Source organism: Saccopteryx bilineata, chromosome X, assembly GCF_036850765.1.
Source record: "Saccopteryx bilineata isolate mSacBil1 chromosome X, mSacBil1_pri_phased_curated, whole genome shotgun sequence".
NCBI classification, from domain to species: Eukaryota; Metazoa; Chordata; class Mammalia; order Chiroptera; family Emballonuridae; genus Saccopteryx; species Saccopteryx bilineata.
In genome coordinates, this window is record NC_089502.1 from 24,088,212 (window position 1) to 24,109,097 (window position 20,886).

Sequence of the window (20,886 nt, forward strand, 5' to 3'; positions counted from 1 at the left end):
CAGCTTACAAATGAGTCTCAGGATACCGCATAAAGGAGCCACTCAATATCACACAATTCTATACTATGTCCCAAGCTCTGTTCTAGGCGCTGGGGATAAGGCAATGATCAAGAAAAACATTCTTGCCCTCAATGAGTTTAGATTCTAGTGTAGGGAAAGAGACAATCCATGTAAAACTGTCTGATGATGAAGACTCTTGCCAAGAAATAAAAGAGGAAGAAAGGGAGGACTTAGGAGCAAAGAACATTATTTTACATGACATGGCCAAGAAATACGTCACTGAAAGGCTAATTATTTGAACAAAATGTCCTGTATAAACAATGAACCAAGCCAGGCAGAAGAACCAGCAAGTAAAAAAAGGCCTTAAGGTAGGAACCTACAATTTCAGCAAATGTCTTAATTCCTTTAGGCCTCAGTCTTCTCATTTATAAAATGGGTATACTATCCTCAGGTATATGACAAATGAAATGTACTCAATAAATGAGAATATTACAATTATCTGAGGGCCTGTCATGCCAGCAAAACCCTCAGCATATTGTCTGGTACACACACAAAAAAAAAAATACTTGGAAAAGGTATTGTTATCTAATTCCCATAACATTTTATGCTAGGGAAACCTAGGGATCAGAAATTTGCCTAATCCTCTGCTGACCTTTAAAATTCCTGTAAGGATGAACAATCATAATTCCATAATTAAAGAGAGGATTTAAATATATTGCCAAGGTGAGGACACCATTCACGTTAATGTCAACCAATCAGTAGTAAGGTGTTGTAGCACTAAGAACATGGACTCTTTTCAGCCTGACAACCTGGCTTCACATCAAGGCCCCACCACTTCCTAGGTACAGCAGGTCCTCAAATAATATCCTATCAGTATAATGGTGATTAAAAAGTTCAATTCCCAGCCAGGACCTACTGACTGCATTGAGTTTGCATGTTCTTCCCATGTTTGTGTGGCTTTTCTCCAAGGCCTCTGGTTTCCTCCCACATCCTAAAGATGTACATGTGAGGTGAACTGACATGTCTACAGTGACTCAGTTCCAGAGAGTGTGCGTGCGCGCGCGCGCGCACACGCACACGCCCTATGATGGGAGGTGTCCTGGCCAGGGTGGTTCCCATCTTGCATCTGGAGGTACCAGAGTGGGATAGAAAAAACTTCTCGTTTTTCTTGATCTTCCTTAAATGTATGCATATGTATAGCTCACATGCATTTCAACGTTTAATATTAGAAATGTTCTGAGTCCTTATTTAGAGGTTTGCTTAGTTTTGTGACCAGAAAAAAATGCTTTAAGGAATTAACCTAGGGTAAAGCTGGTTTAGTTACTTGTAGTTTCATTTAAGTCAGTTTCCAAGAACCTATGGACAACACTAAGTGAGGGCTTACTGTATGCGCTCTTGGGTAATTTTACATTTTCATGCAATACCTGTTTCTTCACCTGTAAACAGAAAATAGTAAGTGCCCATGTTTTTTCAATGGGTTAATTTTTCTGTGTGTGTGCTAGAGAGAGCAACAGAGAGAGAGACATATAGAGACAGACAGAAAGGGGGAGAAATGAGAAGCATCAATTCTTCATTGTGGCACCTCAGTTGTTCATTGATTGCTTTCTCATATGTGCCTTGACAGGAAGGGGGGGGTACAGCAGAACAAGTGAGCCCTTTGCTCAAGCCAGCGACTATGCACCAGCAGGATGTGCCTATGCTCAAGGTGGCAACCTCGAGGTTGCGAACCTGTGTCCTCTGCATCCCAGTCTGACTCTCTATCCACTGCACCACCACCTGGTCAGGTAAATGAGTTAATTTTGGAAATCACTTCTATTTAAGTGCCTAGCATGTAGAAGTACCTAGCACAGAGTTAGCTAACATTAGTAGTAACAGCATAAGAGTAAAAAAAGGAAATTACCATCAAAACGTTTCTATTCTGCTCACAAAAATTAGGGGATATTTCAAAATGAATATAAAGCTATAAAATATCCCCTAATTTTTGTGAGCAGTGTACTTTCTACGGAGAATTTTAAAAGTTCCAAAACCACTGGAGGTAGAAAAGCAACAGAGGAAGGCTAGAGAAAATGAAAAACAGAACAGAACAATGCAAAGTGGCATCATAATGTTGCCTGCATTTAGAACAATTTACCTAAACATATTGTTCCTCTAAGCAGTATTATTGCTCTTTAGTAAGAACACCACTCGTGACACATGTGCAAACAATGCTTTGGGTAACATTTTATTTCAGAATTTATAACAAATTTAATTCCTTAAAATAAAATGCAGGTGTCACTCTATGAGGATTAAAACAAGTACAATATCACAAACTTAATCATCTTCTCTCCATTTAACCCCTTTCTAATTGTTACCTGATATTATAAAATATGAAACATATCACATGTAACTTCAGACTGAGAATTATTTATCCTCTAGCAGCTCTTGGTAGAAAATAAGTCTTTCTCCTACCTAACGTGACTAGCAGTGGTGCAGTGGATAGAGCGTTGGACTGGGACACAGAGGACCCAGGTTCGAAACCCTGAGGTCGCCGGCTTGAGCCCAAGGTCACTGGCTTGAGCAAGGAATCACTCGCTCTGCTGTAGCCACCCCACCCACCCCCCGTCAAGGCACATATGAGAAAGCAATCAATGAACAACTAAGGTGCTGCAATGAAAAATTGATGCTCCTCATCTCTCCCTTCCTGTCTCTCTGTCCCTATCTGTCCCTCTGACTGTCAGGGGGGAGAAAAAAAACTTTTCTGACTGCTCTTAGAAGTTTATCTTCCTCCTAAGTTTCATCAATTTAGGAGTCTTGTCTCCTTGATTTCTCTATCTCCAAAAAAGTTATCACTATGAAATCTACAAATCATCCCACTGGGAGGCAGTGTATCCCTGTGCAGATTGTGCTGATTCAAAAAGAAGCTCTGCCGTGTACTAGCTGAGTTATCCTGGGCAAGTCACTTAACCAACTCTGAACCTCAGTAGCTACCTGAGTGCTTTTAAAAACTTTTTAAATTAAATGCTAGGGGAGCCTAGTAACCACTACTACACAATATCCTGTAGATACAAACTTAGTCATTAATGCAAAGCCAACTAAAGTAAACTGATTACTTCCCTTTCAACAGACAGTTCTTTAATATGAATATTAATCATGTAATTATAATGCAAGGTTGCATATCTAAAAAAACCTAAGGTTTCTATTCAATTATTTGTGAACCTGTATTCTATGTACTACACATCCAGACAAGGGATTCAAACAAAATCAGATCAAAGCATAATTCCTAGTCCAAAACAATTAACAATTTAATTATGAGATATATTTGGATATTCACCTATACTGTACATTTAAACACTACATATTTATGCACGGGGGCGGGGGCGCGCACGCGCGCGCGCACACACACACACACACACACACTCTCTCAAATAACCTCTCATGTTAGGTTTGCTATTCTTCTTCAGCCACCTGGATGGCTGTTTCATATACTTCGAAGGTTTAGGAAATACCACAATTCCCTACTAAAGAATCCTTTCTAATAGTATAATCCTGTATTGTCCAAACAATCCCTCTGAAATTTTTCAAGTGACTGTATATCTTGAACAGCCAAATATAAATGCAACCACTGAAGAGTCCCTCAATGAATAGTACCACATTATGCATTGATATTTATCAAAACTCAAAAAAGTACATTTACTCAGTGCTGGAAAAATCCATTTGTCATTGACAATTCTGCTTTTCAAAAACATACCTTCATGCTTCTGCTTCCCTGCCAGCCACGGCCACCACCACTTCCTCACTTCTCCCGCCAGGGATCAAGTCTGAGGAATGTCTTTTGGCCTGAATTGAGTGGTGGAAACAGGGAGGGATATATTCCAAAGGGAAAATATTATGGCTTTGCTAATATTTCCTACATTTACTCTACTTTAGTGTAGAAGGGAAATTCTCAAAGGTTCATGTTCCTATCTTTAATACTTCTACTTTAAACCAAAAAAAGGCCTTTTTTTACTAAGAGGATATTATATGTGTTCTTTGTAACAACATTCTAATTGCCATAAAGTTTGCATATTAAGTATAAGGCAGTATGCAAGTTGGTAAGTACAGAAAATTTCTCTGTGCTTTTTTTTTTTTTTTTTTTGTATTTTTCTGAAGCTGGAAACGGGGAGAGACAGTCAGACAGACTCCCGCATGCGCCCGACCGGGATCCACCCGGCACGCCCACCAGGGGCGATGCTCTGCCCACCAGGGGGCGATGCTCTGCCCACCAGGGGGCGATGCTCTGCTGCGACCAGAGCCACTCCAGTGCCTGGGGCAGAGGCCAAGGAGCCATCCCCAGCGCCTGGGCCATCTTTTGCTCCAATGGAGCCTCAGCTGCGGGAGGGGAAGAGAGAGACAGAGAGGAAGGAGGGGGGTGGGGGTGGAGAAGCAAATGGGCGCTTCTCCTATGTGCCCTGGCCGGGAATCAAACCCGGGTCCCCCGCATGCCAGGCCAACGCTCTACCGCTGAGCCAACCGGCCAGGGCCTCTCTGTGCTTTTGAAAAGAGATAAAGGTTAGAAATCCAAGAAAAGGTTATCATACATCCAATCCTGAAATGGAAATACTTCAAATATACGAAACCTAAATCATCTTACAGATCCTATAGAAAGAATGAATTTAACGACTATCATATACTGCTACAAAGACATTTCAATCTAACATTCCAACAAAGAATCCAAAAGTAAAGCAAAAGCATATACTAATTTCCATTCCTTTTTTAAAGCAAGAATTTACAACTTGAAATAAAGTAAGACACAAAAGTTCCAGAACAGAATGATTGTTGATTGCCTCTTTTACTTTTACTCAGAACTGGAATATCAGAGGTTCCAACCTTTGAATAACAGTAACTGGTTACAGGGGATGATCATGGGCTCTTTGAACTTAGTTTATGAACATCTCCAAAGATTGAAGCAATCCAAGGCTACATTAACAGCACTCAATTGTTATTTTTTCCTTAAAGCTTTCCAGAGTAGTCCTTATTGTTAAGTACTTGTCATTAATCTCAAATTAAGGATATTATATTGTCAACCTGGGAAACCGAGGACCCAGGTTCAAAACCCCATGGTCGCTGGCTTGAGTGTGGGCTCATCTGGCTTGAGCAAAGGGGAAATTGGCTCTGATGGAGCTCCCCAGTAGAGGCACGTATGAGAAGCAATCAATGAACAACTAAGGTGCCATAACTACAAGCTGATGCTTTTCATCTCTCTCCCTTTCCTGTCTGTCTGTCCCCCAAATCCTTCGCTAAGAAAAAAAAAGATACTATTAAACTGTATTGACTATTGGTTTTATCTTAATGTTCTTTAACATATAGTAGGTTCCAGTACATAATGTTTCTGAAAAGGACTGTTCTTGCCTGGCCTTCGTGGTACAGTGGATAGTGTTGAGCTGCAATGCTGAGGGCGCCAGTTGGAAACCCCCGCTCTGCCCAGTCAAGGCACAGATGACAAGCAACCACTAAGAGTTGATGCTTCCTTCTCCTACCCGCTTTTCTTTCACTTTCTCTCCTCTTTCTACAATCAATAAATAAAATCTTTAAAAAGTAGTAACAACAAATAAAAAAGATTAGTCTTAATCCTTTCAGGGTTTGGCATTATACACCCCCATCGCTGTAGGCACTTTTCAGTACCAGCTGATATAACAATGAATGAACCTTTTTAAGAACCTGAAAGAAAACACAAATATAGTACTTACACATTTTGCATATAATTTCATAGGGTTCTTACAACTACATCCTAATCATGGACCCCAGATTAAAAAACAGCAGTAGCTTTATAAAAAAACAACTGCATTTATTTCATATAATGAATCAAATCCATAAGAAATAAACTTGTCTACCAGTCATTCAAATTGTTTGACCTGGTCAGAAATGTGGTTCCCCACGGCCCTTCTAACTTCATGATGACTTTAATGAACTAAATAAGACCTTTAAAAATTTGAATAGGCCTGACCTGTGGTGGTGAAGTGAATAAAGCAACAAAGAAACCGCAGGACTGCCCAAAGCACATAGGAGAAGCAAGGACTACAGGTTGATGCTTCCCACTCCTGCCTTTCTCTTTCTCGCTCTCTCTCTCTCTCCCCCCTCTTAAGATCTATTTACTGATTTTACAGAGGGGACAAAAAGTAGTTACTTCACTCTAGCTGCTCACTGGTTGCTTGTCATGGGCCTTGACCAGGCAAGCCCAGGGTTTCAACCTCAGCACTCCAGGTGACCGCTCTATCCACTCTACCACCACAGGCCAGGCAATAAATAAAAATCTTTTTCCTTCTTTTTTTAATAGCAGGTCATCTATGAATGGTTTAGCATCAGGACCCCCATAAACATGCAGTGTGTGATGGGTGAAGGAGTGGCCCCTTTCCAGCTGTGCCCCAATAAAGTCATTTTTCAAAAAAATGTTGGCTCGACTTTGTGGTCACTGGTTCAAAACCCCGGGGCTTGCCCAGTCAAGGCACATATGAGAAACAACTACAGCTACTGCGAAGCAACTAGGAGTTGATTCCTGCTCCCCTCTTTCTTTGTCTCTCTCCTCTAAAATCAATAAATAAGATCTTTTAAGAATGTTAGCCTGACCTGTTGTGATGCAAAGTATAAAGCATTGATCTGGAAACCCTGAGGTCGCCAGTTTGAAACCCTTGGCTTGCCTGGTCAAGGCACATATGGGAGTTGATGTATCCTGCTCACCCCCCACCCACTTCTTTCTTTCTCTTTCTTCCTCTCTCTCTCCTAAAATAAATAAATTTAAAAAATTATTTTAGCCTGACCAGGCAGTGGCGCAGTGGATAGAGCATCAGATTGAGATGCAGAGGACCCAGGTTCGAAGCCCCAAGGTCGACTGCTTGAGCGCAGGCTCATCCAGCTTGAGCATCAAGTCACTGGCTTGAGCCCAAAGGTTGCTGGCCTGAGCAAGGCGTCACTCGCTCAGCTGTAGCCCCTCCTCCCCATCCTACCATCCCTGTCAAGGCACATACCAGAAAACAATGAACAACTAAGGAGCTTCAACCAAGAACTGATGCTTCCCATCTCTCTCCCCTTCCTGTCTCTGTCTGGCCCTATTTGTCCCTCTCTCTGTCTCTGTCACATAAAAAATTATTTTAAACAGATCTAGCCTTGACCAGGTAGCTCAGTTGGTTAGGGTGTGATCCCGATACACAAAAGTTGTGGGTTGGATGCCTGGTCAGGGAACATGCAATAATCAACCAATGAATTAATAAAATGTGGAACAACAAATCATTGTGCTTCTCTGTCCCTCTCTCCCTTCCTCTTCCTTCTCTAAAATCAATAATCTAAAAAATCGAGTAAACCTACTTAATAACCTCTCGGTTGTTTCTAATATAACCTCCAAAAGTAAACTACCTCGGGGAGAAAAATCACAATTTCCTCAATGAAATAGTAAATACCCAAGTATGAAAACAAAACTCGAAGTCCTCTCTTAAGATCATATCTCTACCACTCAACTACAATGAAAGAAAAGAAAAAGGGGGAGAAATCCTAGTTTACAATACAGTGAATCTGTCATTATGCTGAAGTAATTTTCCAAGTGTTTCATTTCGCCTACAGAAAACATTTTTGTAAGTGGGAAGTACCACAAACATAAACTGGCCAGGAATACAAAGCAACTACAAAAGGCACCCAAAATAAAAGAGCACAATTAATTTTGTGAAATGATATTATCTAATATTCAATACTTAACTCTTAAATGTTACCAAATCAGTTTAACTTCAGATAGGTCTCTAAATTGGACCTTTTTCTTACTTTTCTAATACCACTTCTCTGCACTCACAAAATTACTTCTCTTTCAGCTTTCTTCTCAGAAGAAATTTTCCATGTAAGAACCTCCCACAAAATATCATACAATTCACATTTCCTTCTAAGAAAATGGTAAAGGAGTCTGAATAATATGTAAGGAAAACAAACACATATGTAAGCAGTAAAAGTAAATATCCTAGAATTTTCTTTTATTTAGGCAGACCTTGAAAAGTTGCTTTTCAACATTAAGACATATAATCACTGAAATCTTAACAGTCAAGTAAAAAAAAGGCCAACTGGAAATTTTACCGGCTTTTAAAAAACACTGTATATCTTGTCTTTACCATAGACCTCCCTCATACCTATAAAAACACTCCTCCAAAAGAGTGAAAATAAGCTCTGAGAATATGGCCATTTACATAAAGTTAAATCACTTTCACGCCCAAGATTTCTAAATTTCTATAGGAGTTTCAAATCCCTTCTACCACTTAGTAATTGGGCAAGTTACCTGGCCCTATACTTTGGTTTCCTACTCTGAAAAAGTGGATACTAATTCGGGTTATATACCCTACTTTCTGAGATGGTCCCATGTTATACTATTATCCCAGCATGCCATCCAGCTGGTACCCCTTTCACTTTGAAAATTATCCTGGTTTCAACAATAAATCACATGGTCATCTAACCTCATAAGGTTATGAAGACTAAGATACATATGACATTTCTAACATGTCAGTGGTAGCTGTTGATGTTACAGTCACTGTCAAAGACTTTTTTATATATAAAAAGTTTTAGATTGTATAATGAACAGAGAGCTCCTACAATATTCCTTTTCACAAATAAAATTATTCATCTAACTTCCCACATTAAGTTATTTAAAACTAAGCAGCACTAACTGCTTGACATCAACACTAACAAATTTATCCCACAGAGATGGCAATATTATCAATTGCATTCACATTTTATCATGCGTAAGTTTTATCAAAGGCTAAATTAGGGTTACTGACAGAAAATTAACTATAGAACATAAAACTCTGGTTAGTGCTAAACCAAATCCCTGAATATTCTAGCAGCCTTTCTCAACCAGTGTTCTTCATATTAACCATAGAACTCAGAAAATGGCCTAACCGATAGCAGTGGACAGAGCGTGGACCTGCTGAGGACCCAGGTTTGAAACCCTGAGGTCGCCGGCTTGAGTGTGAGTTCATCCTGCTTGAGTGCAGACTCACCATCTTAGCACAGGATTATAGACATGATCACAAGGTCACTGGCTTGAGCCCAAAGGTTGCTGGCTTCAAACCCAATGTCACTGGTTTAGGCCCAAGGTCGCTGGCTTGGGCAAGGAGTCACTGGCTTGGCTGGAGCCCCCCCCTACCCTACCCCTAATCAAGGCACTTATGAGAAGCAATCAATGAACAACTAAAGTGATACAACTAATCAGTTGATACTTCTCTCTCCCTCCCTGTCTCTCCTTCTTAAAAATAATGATTTGAGTGACAATTTCCTGAACTCTCCCAAGAATGGCACATAACTGGTATCTTTCTAGATGCACAGGAGAGAAACTATTACATACAATGGATGCCTTGGGGCACAATTCTGTGGTAGAACACCAAGATCTTGGCATTCTTGGAGTACAAAGCGAGAAAAATGGATGAAAAGACTGAATATTGAACAAAGTGTGTGTACAAGACTGCATCACCAGGAAAAATTATTTCCTACAGAATGAAGCTTAAGGGAATGATTAACATAAAATAAATTTTGAGTCATGACTACGAAAAGCATTAATATATTCCATTTTACTTCATCTCCACTAATTTATCTTAGGCCAGATATCCAACATCTAGCATTCCTTCAGATAAGGAAAGTTCTATTGTACTTATACTTTATGAAACGCAGCATGGAAAAAGAGGGAAGGCAAAGAAAGCTGAGACCAAAATTCTGATCACTAACCAAGCTAATAATAATCCAAGGCACCAATACTATCTATACCTGATAAAAACAAGAACACAAGATTTACAAAATGAAAGGGTGAACTAGAATAGAAAGTATATAGAAGATACTAACACTTAGAAAAGAATATTTATAAAGCACCATTAAATAACAACCAAAAAATACCCCTACAGAACCCACGAGAGCAGTGTATTTATTGTAAGAGTCACCTAAACTTTTATTTCAAATTCAACTACTCAAATAAACAAATGGAATGATTGGGGAACTACTCTCAGACACACTTAGCTTCCATTCAGTACAGAACATAAATGACAAAGGATAAAAACAGTGAAAGCATTCTACCATAATATAACAACAAAAAAAAACAATTCAACATATAACCCCACAAACTTTTGTATAATAAGCATAATCAACAAAGCTCAGATTCATTTCAACTATTAGTATAAAACACAATTTAGACCCTTCCTAAGCTGCAACTCATCTAACCCTGAATAAAAATCTGCATGCATTTATGCCTGACCTGTGGTGGTACAGGGTTATAGCATCGACCTGGAACACTGAGGTCACTGGTTCAGAATCCTGGGCTTCCGTGGTCAGGCACATATGGGAGTTGATGCTTCCTGCTCTTCGCCCCCCTTCCTTCTCTCCTCACTAAAATAATTTTTTTAATCTGCATTTGTCTTGCTCTATACATGAAAAAAGAAAATTTAACTTTGTATATTAAAATGATACATACTTTCTGGTTATAGATAACCCAAGACCTAAACCAGCTAAGGGAAAAAACTACAGAACTTAAAAAGCACAAACTAATTAGGTGTGAATTCAAGCTGTCAATTATTATATGACAAGCCATTTACCCGGAGAGCCTCAATTTCCCTATTTGTAAAATGCTGAGATAGAACATCCTGCACACACTGAAACACATAGTACATCTATCAGCATTCAAAAAAAAACTCAAATAGCAACTAAATTACACTTTAAAATATCTCAGGATTCAGTAAGTTATAGGTCAAATACAATTAGAGCAAATGGTAATAATGCAAAAATGTAAACATGACTTACTCTTCCCCCTCTAGCAACATTCAACAGAATTTACACTATATTTATAAACTTTCTGATGAAGTTATTGAGTTGTACATTAGATTATAAAAAATTTACAGTAATCTCTCTAGTTTGTTCCATCAAGCCTAGTCATGTATTTTCCAATTTAAATCGTAAAAAAGAACAAACCACTGATTATTCATGCTCCCTTCCTTTGGAGAGGAAAGTTTAAAACAATTCAACAACCTCCTGATTAGACTAACCACATGGAAAAACTTGTTTTCTTCTGGCTACTATAAAATGCAGAATTATAGCAAGCATTGTTAGAAACACAATTCAGGCAGCAGATTACCACAGCTGCTGAAGAGATGGAGTTTTTTTTAAATACACACAAAAAAAATTAAGACTACCAAGGAACACCACTTACACTAATGATATATAAAATTTGCTTAAAATAAATACAAAACAGGCAACTCAAAATACTGAAAAAAAAATCAAGCTAACAATTTTGTTTTCTCACAGATCTTTGCCAAACAGAATATGCAATAACCATAACTCAAGATATCTGAAGAGCCTGACCAGGTGGTGGCGCAGTGGATAGTGTCAGACTGGGATGCAGAAGACCCAGGTTCGAGACCCAGAGGTCGCCAGCTTGAGCGCGGGCCCATCTGGTTTGAGCAAAAGCTCACCAGCTTGGACCCAAGGTCACTGGCTCCAGCAAGGGGTTACTCGGTCTGCTGAAGGCCCGCGGTCAAGGCACATATGAGAAAGCAATCAATGAACAACTAAGGTGTTGCAATGTGCAATGAAAAACTAATGATTAAAAAAAAGAAAAACTAATAATTGATGCTTCTCATCTCTCTCCGTTCCTGTCTGTCTGTCCCTGTCTATCTCTCTCTCTGACTCACTCTGTCTCTGAAAAAAATATAAATAAATAAAATAAAAAGATATCTGGGCCTGACCTGTGGTGGCGCAGTGGATAAAGCGTCGACCTGGAAATGCTGAGGTCGCTGGTTTGAAACCCTGGGCTTGCCTGGTCAAGGCACATATGGAGTTGATGCTTCCAGCTCCTCCCCCCCCCTCTCTCTGTCTCTCTCTGTCTCTCTCTCCCTCTCCTCTCTAAAATGAATAAATAAAAATTTAAAAAAAGATATCTGGATACAGAAAATTATTATACAAGGCAGTATTGAACCACAAATTAAAAGTCCTAAACATACCTCAAAAGTAGATTACAAAAGAAAAATGTAAAGAACTTTTTAAATAATCTGTAGCTTTCAAGTTTTTTTTAAATTTCTTGATTTTAGAGACACAGGAATAGAAGAGTGGGGGAAGAGAGGGAGGGAGGGAGAAGGGAGAGGGAAGGAGAGAAGAGGAAGGAGGGAGGGAGAGGGAAGGAGAGAGAGAGGGAGAGAGTGGGAGAGTGGGAGAGGGAGAGAGAGAGAGAGAGAGAGAGGAGAGGAGAGGGGGGGCGGAGAGGGAGGGAGGGAGACATGGAAATATCTGTTTCTGCATGTAACCCTGACCTAGTAATCAAACTCATAACCTTTGTGTATCTGGACAATGCTCGAGTTATGAGGCCCCAAGAATTTTTTTTCTTTCCTCTCCAAAGAATCATATTTCTGTATATACTGATACCTATAGCTAACTGGAATTTATCTCTTTCCTTTGCTATGTTCCCCAACTCCCAAAATAGGTATACTATAATGCTCCACTGGACAGTAAACTGTCATGTTTAATCTCTGAATAGTCTACTAACAGCGATTTCAAAGTGCTTATACAAGTCCAGTGTCTTTTTTTTTCTTTTTAAAAAACGAGACACAAAAGTCATGGCATTAAAGAGATATGAACGTTATCCAAGAGATAAAAGACAGATCACTGTTTATTTAAAGTAAATTTTAAGCTCAAAAGTTAACTTGCACTATCAAAAACTAAAGGCTTCCATCTATTATAAAGAACCCAAAGCAAAAAGAATAAGCTATTCACTGTTTACCCCCTTCCCACACATGACTGTGGGTGGCACCAGTTAAACAGGCAGAATATTAAGCATTACTAAACTGTCAAAGGCGTATTTTCATATCTAACCCTATATTCCCAAAGGATAATGTGAGCATGAGCCTGTTACTCACCAATTTTAATGCATTGGTCCTCAGGAGACCAAAGTCAATAAAGTTGAAAAAGAAAACAATGCAAAAGGAATGTAGAATTACATTTCTTTTGAGTGTTTGGGTTTAAAAAAAAATACGAACTGAACTCCAGTTACCAAACTCATAATTTCTTGGTTTAGTAGTTTAGCTGTTACCTCACCACAATAAAATAAACCTGAAGCCACAATCCTCATTATCTATTTAAGATTATTTGCATATGAATAAGAATTCAAAATATGCAATTTGTCTTCTCTTAACATCCTTCTAAAACTAAAATGTTGAATATGAAATATAAACAGAATATTTATTCAGTTCTAAAATGTCTGTTCCCAGATGAAGTTAGAATGGTTTACTTCATAATGACTAGAAAACACAAATTACCAAATGTAAAATTACATACCCATTATTTTGGATTTCCTTTCAAACTTTGACATATATTCAAAAATGTATCTTATGGGACAAAAAAAAACTGACACTAAACACAATAAAATTGAAGAAAAAAGGAACTTACCTTCAAAAAATTTAGAAGCAATTCACAAAGATTATAATTAAGGAGACAGGGTTTTAATTGCATTGCACTTTTATTTTACAGTTGATGGGTAATGATCAGAATTATTTTGTAACAGAAAACATTACAATATTTTATATGTCAACGTTTAACTATTTATAGCACCAGATCCTTGTAGTGGAGGGTAACTAATATCATATGTATACATTTTCCTATCAGTTAAAAAAAAAGGACACACCCCACCCCAACTGCCAGTCTCTGATACCTTTGAGTGCTAGTTATTTCACTGTGGGAAAGAATGGCTAGTACCTATATTTCTTTTCCAATCCTTTTCTCTATCCACCAATCCTTTTCTCTATCCATTCATTAAACACCAAATACTGAAACTAAACTCAACCACTACCTCTGATCTTCCTACCAGGAATGCTCCCTAGGGCACCCAATCCTTTCCACTGCACTTATTACAATTGCCAAAGCCCCTCCTATTAATAGTAAATCCTTTCATACTGACTCACTGGAACTTCAACTTAATGAAATAGACACCAAGCAAAATTTACAAAATTTGCAAATGGAATTTTCCTTTTTCAAAGGATTAAAAAAGCTAAAAGTAGAGCACCCTCAAAGTAATTTACAAACATTTAAAGTTCAACCAACTTATGTTGCTCATTCTACACTGGTTCTGAAGTGTGGAAAAGAAAGACTCTTAACATGAATAATTTTTGGCAAAAAAGAAAAAAAAAGAAAGAAAAAACTTACCGTCTCTAAAACAAAGAGACTTTTAGCAGAACTTACTTTTTCTGATAAAAGTTTCCCTATTCCTGGCCTAGAGGCTGGGTCTCTCAGACTGTGGCCTTGGGCTAGATTTGCAAGGTTGCAGGTGTATGGATAAACATCGTTAAGAAAGCTTGTTTCATTGCTTTGTTTTACTGCTATGCTTTCTCCCCCCCCCCAATTCCTCAATCAGTGTGTAATTCCACCTATAAAACCTAACTCCAAAATGCAGTCGGGCCGCACTGATTTGAAGGGCTTCGGCTTCCGTGTGGTCGGCGTGCATAACCAGCTAATAAAGGCTCCCCCTAATTACCTAATTCGGTTTCGTGATTGTGTGGCAAGATGTATGTTTTCTCGCTGTTCCATTACAACAGTTCAATTTAAGTATTTTTTTGAAAGCTGGTATATAAGGCATTGTATGATTACTTATACACAAGGCCAAGTTTCCCATGCAAATAACTGGATATGTTAATACAAATTTGTCATTACACCAAAGTTGCAAGACAATCTGAAAAATTTCCTTCAAGTTTGCTTAACTATGTAAATTTAAGGGCACACAAAAGTAGAGAGAATAATAATACAATGAGCTCCCCTGTACTCAGCCATCCAGCTACAATCATGGACTCAAGGCCACTTTCTTTTGGCTTACTACCTTCCACTGCTTCCTCCCCTAATTAGTATATTCAGAAAAAGAGAGAAGAGGAAGACGCTGTGCTCAGAAGTCCACTGAGTACCGCAAGACAAGAATTTAACAGTGTTGCTGTTAAGGCCACCCTACACAACTCCTGGTTAGGTGGTAAATTTAAGACTTCGGTTAAATACAAAGAAATAGCCATCTTTAAGAATTTTAATGAAGTCCATAAAATCAAAAGGATAGTTAAAATTACATCTAAAAAGATAAACAGGAATGTGATGAAAATGAAGTTAAACATGTGTAATTGGCTTGAATTCACATAGCACCTTGTCTCAAAACAAACAAAAAAAAGGACTATTTAACATAATGTGTCAAAAAATTACAATTCAACCACTTGAAAAGCAGCTGAACACTTATGCCTTGACTGGTCCTTCTGATCCCTAATTATAGACTGATATCAATGTAGAAAGAAAAACAGGCATTTTACCATAAGTGGTTGAAAATGTTCAAAATTAACCCCACCGTTCATTGGGAAATGTATGAAATTAAGTCTAAACTACTTGAATTACATGTATGTCATTGAACAGAAATGTATCCACTTTCCAGGACCTTTTTTTCTTTTTCTAAATAAGTTCACATATACCCTTAAACGCAACGCGCTGGGCTACAGAAAGAATTAAGTAGGAGACCGCCTCCTGCTTTTGCTCCTAACCAATACGCAGAGAGAGAAGGTTGGCAGGAAAGTGCAGCGAGGACAGTAACAAACACCAACAGCTCCCGAGCAGGCCGTGCTAGAGCCAGGAATGACGCACTTCGGTAACCCGACTCTTTCTCCCCTCCACCCCCACCCCCAGCAGCGGTGCTGACACCGCCAACAGCCCGGAGTAGGAAAAAGACAACAGAAAAAAAGGCAGAGGTTGGACTGCGCCAGGTTTCATCAAGAAACCTCGATTATTCCTCTTTCGACACTAACCACTAGGACTAAACAGGAAAAGAAGCTTCTGCTAAAGCAAGTCCTATCATGGTGGTTTAAGAGTCACTAAATTAAGCTGATAATGAGTCCAATTCACAGAGACAAATACAGGGTGTGGCTGCTGTGAAATACGGCGGTCCGTGGGAGAAAAAGGGTCTGGAATTTACACTCCAGTGTGAGGGGATGCTGGTGCGGGCGGGAGGGGGGGCGACCCGCGCATTTTAAGAACCAGCAAGGTTTTCGTTTACTTAAACCTAATCCTACAAGATCAGAAGTTTCTAAAAGCTATATCATGTAAACTGTAAATAATCATTTAATCAACTACCATGACCCTCAATTTAAAAACTACATGTAAGAAAAAGAGGGGTGGGGGGAGGCAATAACATAAAACATTTCTAGGCCACGGAAAGTCACAAACCGGATGAAACTAATGCAATATTAAAAATTAAAGCTGAACACTGCAGTACGAAAAAAACCCACGATAAAACCCATTACAGTTCAGGGTTAAAAATAAAATGACATATACAACGAGGAGGAGCGAAAACTAAATGTCGAAAGTACACCGGCTTAAAAAAAAAACTATTCAAGGCAAAACAAGACATTCTCGCGACCAAAATAAAAAAGAAAGAAAGAAAACAATAATAAGGGCAGAAATCAACAATACGTTTACGAATATAGGCCAGAAGAAAATGGGAACGGGGCTCAAAGTTTTGCGGAACTACTTGATGCTGTTTCCCACACCTTCTGTCCCCCATGGCCCATCCGACCCTTTTCGTCCCTAAAATCGCCGTCCACATATCACCGGGCACGGGAAAGAAGGAAAAAGAAAGTCAACCCCCCAGCCAGAATAAAAGTGTGGAGGGAAAAAGCAGAAGCTGCCTACCTGGGGCAAGGATCAGCTCAGTTCGTTTCTTGAGAAAGACGGCGCGGGTGGGGGTGAGAACGAAAAGCAGCACTAAAACTAAAACAAAAGTGGCGCCAAAACCCCCCAACAAACAGCCTTCCACTCCCGCCCTTCCCCCCTCCTACCATGCCAGCCAGGCAGGGCCCACTTCGGGGCACGGGCTGCACGAGGGGGCCGACACCGCCAGACCCCAACCTATTTATAAAATTGTTGCCCGAAGAAAACTGACCGAAGTCGGGCCTCGGAAGGGATGGCGAGATCGATGCCAATCGCTTTCCCCAGCAGTTTCCCCACCACGCGCTGGAGATGATGGGGCGGGGGAGAAGCCGAGGGGCCCGTCACATGAATGTTGTTCCCTCTCTAGGAAGGGAGGAAGAGAGGGAGGGAGGGGAGGGAGGGAGGAAAGGAAGGAGGGGAAGGCAGCAGGGAGGGGGCACGAGGGAGGGGTGTGATCAGAGTAGATTTTCCCTCGCCTCTCTCGGTCCGAGGCCCAAATATACACAACTGAGCCTCCTCTCCTCCCCTCCCCCCCGGTTCCCAGCACCACCATTTTGCTCCCTTCCTTCCCCTCACCTCGCTCCCGCGCTCCCCTCCACCCCCTCGCAGTCTCCCGGCCAGCCTCCCCCGACCGGGCTCGCACCCCACCCCACCTCTCCAGGTCTGGCTCTCCCAGCCTTAGGAGCCTGCTGGAGAAAAGGCACCTAAATCTAACGCTACACGGAGAAGCGGAGCCTCCATCTTGCGCTGCTCCGCGTTCTCCATTTTGGGCCACCCATGGGGGGGGGGGGTCTCGCAGCGGCCCCGGGGGAGAGCGGGGCGCGGGAGGAAGGGCAGGGTCCTCGGCGAGGGGAGCGGGGAGAATAGTCCGGCGGGAGAAAGGCTCGTAGGAGCGGGAGGTAGGGCGGGAAGGGGCAGGAAGTTCCTCGGGGGCGCGGAGGTGGACGCTGGGGGGCCGGGGAGAAAGGAGGGCCGGGGCTCAGGCGGGGACCGAGAGGAGCTGCCCCGCCTGGGCCGGGCCCCCCGCTCCGGGCCGCCCCGCCGGGGCCGAAAGAAGAGGGGAAAGCAGATGGCACCGGGGCGCCCAATCGCGGTCCCTCCCAACTCCTCTGCCGTGCCCCGTCTCCACCGCACACACCTCACGGTGGGCCCCGCGCCCTCCGGGTGCCCCTCCAAACTTCTAGAAGCTTCGCCTCCGCCATTTTATAACTTACCTCCCCCCTCAGCGTACACAGAGGCAGGAGCGAGACCGTCCGCCTCCCCCACTCTTCCTTCCTTCTTTCTCAGGCCGGGGGCTTCTTCACCCCTGGGCTGGTACAAGAGCTTTCCCCTTCCTCTTCTTTACACCCTCGACTTCTACTCAGGGACGGAAGCTCCCGCGGTTCTAGAGCGCTGGGGGGTTTTGAAAGTGGCGGTCGGATCCGGCGGGGTTTTTTTTTTTTTTTTTTCGTTTTTTTTTTCTTTCTCTCTTTTTTTTTTCTTTTTTTTTTTTTTTTTTTTTTTCCTTTTCTATTTTTTTTTTTTTTTTTTTTGGTGGCGCTTCGGGATTGTTTGGGGTGTTCGCTCTTCGGCGACTTGGAGGCGAATGGAACGCGCAGGCGCCATCTGTCGGCCACAAACCCGCGCCCGGCTCCCGTTGGGAGGGAGCGGCATCTAGCGGCAGCGCGCCGCCACTGCAGGGCTGGCTTGCGGCCCTCCCACCCCGCGTCCTCCTCCCAGTCACCAGCCAATCGCAGCCGGCTGCCTCCCTGGTGCCGCGTCTCGGACCCCGCCTCCAAACGAGGCGCCCGCCAGGGCGCGCCGCCGAGTGGGGTAAACAAGGTGCCATGCCCGCGCCTGACTTACTCATTCGTTTGGCGGCGCTTCCGGCGCGGACCCGGTGGGGCCCCGGTGGGGCCGTGTTTCCTAGTTCTTTATTGAGGGGTCGACGGGAGGTCGGTGGGAATGTCCGGCAGAGCCTCGGGCCGTGGGAAATCGGAAAGCGGGCATGCTGGGGACTCGCTTCCCAGGGCCCCGGTGCCCCCCGCGCAGCCCGAGGTAGCAGCTAAGTTGGGCATCACCCTGCGACCTCCTGCCCTCCGACACGCCCCAGCGAGGGGCCATGGCCCTAGTTGCTGAACCTCGCTTCGCCGTGGTCCCTACTCCTTCCCACCAAAAGGACTCAACTTGCTTAACTCTAGTACCTGATCCTAAGTGATTTAGAGGTTTTGTTTTTTGAGGTGTTTTTGGATTTTTTGTTTTTGTTTCGGGTGTGGAAAGAAAGCGAACCAATTCACTACCGGGGAGACCTAGCACGAGGGGGGGGGGGGGATTTCTCTTTACATCTTAGCATTCCCGTCTCCCAGAAAACGTGGTCTCCGGGGTTTGAAAGGCCAAAGAACTGGGATACTGTGCTAGGCCGGGTGCCCGACGGATTTATTCTCCACTCGGGGCGGTGAAGTAGGAAGAGAGGACCGAGCAAAGTGGAGGCAAAGTGAAATTTGGGTAAAAGATATCGAGGGGAACCTACAAGTTCTTCCCCGCCTCCCCCGCGTATCCACCGTCTCCCTGAAGCGTGGGCGGGGTGGCCTCGCGGCTTGAAGAATTTTGGTTCCTTCTTACGCCTCCCCACCCCTACCCCAAGATGTTTGAAATGCGAAAGGACACTTTCCGCTCTTTCGACCCCACTTAACTTCGGTCTTTAACACCTTTTGTTTGTGTGTGTGTGTTTCGATTTAGCTTCCTGGCCCTTTGCCAAGACCCTCTGCGGGGAGATGAACTTGGGGAGGGCCTGTCCCCTCCAAAGCGCTGTTTTTCCTAGGACAGGAAGAAGTGACCTATTACAGTGTCTCCATTGCTGTTATAGAAGTTCTTAGATTCATACACTCATTGTTTAGTTAACTCTTCGTTTCTGTCTTTTAAGTTTTCTGTTAAAATATTCCTTTAATATTAAATTATTTTACAATTAGAAGAAAGGGAATAAATGTATTTAATAACAAGACAAATTTTCCAACTGAGAAGTAATGCAAGCCCCGTGTAAATGGTGCAGATTTCACCTGATATCACATCTAAAGCTTTCTTAATGCAATATAATGATTCTTTTCAATCCTTAAATTATATTCCTTCCATGCCTGTCTTAATTTCTCGACCATATTCCGTGCTTACTGGGTTTTTTCCTAAAACTTTAAAAAAGTTATGGTATATTTAATCAACTGAACAATAGAAGTTAAACAAAAACATCTAAATATTATTAACAAGAAATAAAATCAGACATTTTTACTTACCTCTAAAGATTTGGCCAGTGCAATACTATTCAAAATAAGTTTCCATACGACCTTTGGTAGAATGTTATACAGTTTTTAATAGATTGAAGTTACTGAGTGATGCAGCTAGAACATCAAATAGTAGTGGAAAATTTACAGTTATATAAGTTAATGCAAAATTTCACTTAAAGTAATAGAAACATAGGGCTATAAACCAAGTCATTTTATGTTAATTAGTTCAATTGTGCCAATTTAATATCAATTGATTTTAAATGATTTCCTGTTTTAGTATTAGCTGAAAAACGACTGGTTTTTGTCTGGAAGCATCACATTTGTTGTACATGATGCAAATTTTCATCTATGTTTCCAGTCTGGGCAGATTATCTATGGAGCAGCCGAGACTTGAAACAATTTTATACTTTCAACCAAATTAAAGCTTTCCTCTGCTCAGTAGACTTACTTTCATTTTGTGAAAAATATCACTAAAGAAGAATAACAACTAACTGGGATAAGATCAGTAAAGTTTTGTAGTAAAATTACGCTGACATTAAAGAATGTTTCACAGCCTGACCTGTGGTGGCACAGTGGATAAAGCGTTGACCTGGAAATGCTGAGGTCGCGGGTTCAAAACTCTGGGCTTGCCTGGTCAAGGCACATATGGGAGTTGATGCTTCCAGCTCCTCCCCCCCTTCTCTCTCTCTCTCTCTCTCTCTCTCTCTCTCTCTCCCTCTCCTCTCTAAAATGAATAAATAAATAAAAAAGAATGTTTCACAGTAGCCCCTCTTTTTCTCCCTATAACTCACTCAAAAATATTATTGAGTCTTCAGTATGTGCAGATGTCAGTGCTGTGTGCTCCAGTCCTATCCGAAAAAGCGGAATTTATTTCCTAAGGTATTGAAATACTGAGTGCACCCTAATAATTTGGGGACAAAGTGAGAAAATGCCATCAAATGAAACATGTAACTGA

The 20,886-nt window shown here is 41.6% G+C and overlaps 1 protein-coding gene across 5 annotated transcripts in view; it reads right to left on the bottom strand.

Moving 5' to 3' along the window:
• The window catches only part of STAG2 (STAG2 cohesin complex component), a 154,731-nt gene extending 136,469 nt beyond the window's left edge, over nt 1-18,262 (bottom strand). The window contains exon 1 of one of the 5 annotated variants that reach the window (XM_066248616.1): nt 17,892-18,262. The gene's annotated coding sequence lies outside the window, so the exon portion shown is untranslated. The other 4 variants (XM_066248617.1, XM_066248619.1, XM_066248615.1 and 1 more) reach the window with 4 other exon arrangements.
• Nucleotides 18,263-20,886: the final 2,624 nt, after the last annotated feature.